This window comes from Schistocerca nitens, chromosome 7 (assembly GCF_023898315.1).
Source record: "Schistocerca nitens isolate TAMUIC-IGC-003100 chromosome 7, iqSchNite1.1, whole genome shotgun sequence".
Classification (NCBI taxonomy): domain Eukaryota; kingdom Metazoa; phylum Arthropoda; class Insecta; order Orthoptera; family Acrididae; genus Schistocerca; species Schistocerca nitens.
The window spans coordinates 216,838,793-216,841,990 of NC_064620.1; the positions used below are offsets into that span (position 1 = coordinate 216,838,793).

A 3,198-nucleotide genomic window follows, 5' to 3' on the forward strand; every position below is an offset into this window, starting at 1 on the left:
TCAACTGTGTTAGGTAACTACTTTATTTGCCAGTGTTATGATGTGTTACGTAACTACTGTGTTTGCTACTACAATGTAACTCATTTTTGGTACCTTTGTATGTATCTGAAACAAGAATATGTTTTAAGCATTGTAGTCACCTGCTTAAGGTTTAGGTTATTTGTAAGTTACTCATATGCTAATTATATCTATGCCTTATATATAGTGTCTGGAATATTAATATTATTTTATGTACTGACGAAGCCTATTTCATCTTGCATGATCAATGGCTAATAAAGAATCTTGAATCTTGAATCTTGAACTGACAATAAAGTAACCTCATATGAAAATTCGCTATATCAAAACATTCCTTTCAGACCACAGAATGGGACCCAGTACAGTTGGTACTGTCAGCCAGAATCCACACATTTAACCAGTAAATATACAATGAAATATAGCAAAATAAATAAAATTAAGTACATAAAAAGAAGTGCTTCATCTGGTCAAAACTATGTAATAACATTAAATTTGTTGAAATTAGAAGAAATGTTCTTGCCATGACACATTACTGTGTTGGACATGTTAACTTCACAAATTGTAATTTATGGTAGGATGCATATGGAGGGCTACTTTGAATAATCCACCAGGGAGAGTTCTAGAAATTTTAACCTGATTTTTTCCCTAGATCATAAGGAGTATGATTGCCTGCCTTGTTACTCCTAAAGCTGTCCCGATGTTCTCACTGGATTTCTTCAATGGCAGGTACAGCTTCTAATTTGCTGAGGGGTGGCAGTGATTTGCCATCTCACAGCCTACACTCATTTCCCATCAACTAGGTTGCATTATTCAGTCAGTAGAGTAAGAGAAAGACTGACAGTGGAACCTATCTTTATGTGTGTGCTATCTAATTTCAGATGGAAATATTTAAATTTTAATTGAGCGCTAGTGTCAGAAGGCACTTGGGAACTCAATGGCCAAGTATGAACATTGTAACATGATGAGCTGCCAAGGGCCCGTTAAAATGCAAGTTACCCAGTTCTGTAGTCTGGAGATCTGGAGCCTCGGTCGAAGGATACGACAGGAAAGAATTGAAAGCGAGATACAGATTATGGGGCCAGTCGCCCCTTATGGAGAGGATATTAATGAAAAATTTAATCTGTTCTCTAATGAGTTTGTGTCAATGTTTGAAATTGTATTTCCAAAAATAATCCCGAGAAACAATCCTCAGGCTGCAAAATAGAACCCCTGAATTACTGAAGGGATCAGAATTTCTTGTAGAACAAAAAGAAATTTATATGAATCCCTAAGGCTATCTAATGATCCCATCAAAAAGGAGGACTTCAGATTGTACTGCAATATTTTAAAAAGGATAATAAAAAATCCAAAACTATGTATGTAACATCTGAAATTGGTAACTCAAATAACAAATCAAAAACCATCTGGCAAGTTATAAAAAGGAAGAGTGGTAAAAAAGTAGAGTACATGATTGATGTAGAATTAATTCAGGATGGAAATATTGTAAAAAATATACAGGAAGTACAACTACAGAAAAACATTGGTTGTGAAGGCTCAATGGGTGATGCAATAACCCTTTTGCATAAAGCTAACAATGCCAGAGTTTGCCAGATGCAGATAACCCCCAAAACAATTAGTGAGATCAATAAGACAATCAGAGAGATGAAGTCAAAAAACTCTTGTGAGGTGTATAATATTTCAACTAAGATACTTAAGCACTGTCATGGCTCTATAAATGCAGTATTGTGTCACATTTTTAATGAATCTCTAAAACAAGGTATTGTTCTACTTAGATTAAAATATGCCTGTATGAAACCACTTTTCAAGAAAGGTGAAAAAACTGATGTAACAAAATACTGCCCAATATCCCTACTAACAAGTTTTTCAAAGGTCCTTGAGAAACTGGTATACAGGAGAATTGTTAATCACCTGAACAGCCATAACATTCTCAGTCAATGTCAGTTTGGTTTCTGGCAAGGCCTCTCAATTGATGATGCTATTTTCTCTTTCACCAGTCAAATTCTTGAATCTCTTAACAGAAAATTGGCACCAATTGTAATCCTATGTGACCTATAAAAAGCTTTTGACTGTGTCAATCTTGAAATTTTGCTAAATAAAGCAGACCACTATGGGTTAACTGGGCAACGGCCTTGCCGCAGTGGATACACCGTTTCCCATGAGATCACCGAAGTTAAGTGCTGTTGGGCATGGTCGGCACTTGGGTGGGTGACCATCCAGGCCGCCATGTGCTGTTGCCATTTTTCGGGGTGCACTCAGCTTTGTGATGTCAATTGAGGAGCTACTCAACTGAGTAGTAGCGGCTCCGGTCAAAGAAAAGCATCGTAACGACCGGGAGAGCGGTGTGCTGACGCCATGCCCCTCCTTTCCGCATCCTCCACTGAGGATGACATGGTGGTTGGATGGTCCCGGTAGGCCACTTGTGACCTGACAATGGAGTGCTTTTCTATGGGTTAAGTGGAATAATGGGGATATGAATTAAATCCTACCTTACAGATAGGAAGGCTCGGTACTGGGACCCTTACTGTTTTTATATTCTTTGATGATACTTCCCTTCTAGTTGGTAAAGCAACAGGGAACTGGGAAACATCTGCAAACAACGCATTTGATGACATTCTGAAATGCAGGAAAGAACTGCAGGATATAAATATGGAACGTAATGGACACCAAATAAAGAAAGTCAACTCTGTTAAGTTCCTGGGTGTGTACATAGACTGCAAACTGAATTTGTCCAACCCTATCCTAGATCTAGAAAAAAGGCTACATTGTGCAACATTTGTCATTTGCATAATTGCATCAAACACACATAAGGAGGCCATAAAGGCTGCTTACTTTGAATATTTCCATGCACTTTTGTCACATGGAATCATATTTTGGGGCTACTAGCCCTTGGCAAAAAAAGTTTTTATTGCTCAGAAAGGACCTACATGTTTCATGAGTGGTGTGCAACCATGGCACTCATGCAAGAATCAGTTTAGGAAACTACAGGTATTTACAATGATATCTCAGTACATATACTACCCTCTATGTTTCATTAATAAAAACCACTCTCTCTTCAAAACCTATTGTGAATATCATGGTCGCAACACAAGGTCAAAAGAGGACTTTCATAGTAACCAGTCAAACTATACCCTTGTACAGAAAGGAGAAAATCATACAGGCATCAGAATTTACAGTGCTCTACGT

General features: G+C 37.7%; 1 pseudogene; it reads left to right on the plus strand.

The window, feature by feature from the left end:
* The first annotated feature begins 2,134 nt into the window (after positions 1-2,134).
* Positions 2,135-2,252, plus strand: LOC126196031 (5S ribosomal RNA; annotated as a pseudogene).
* The last annotated feature ends 946 nt before the right edge of the window (positions 2,253-3,198 follow it).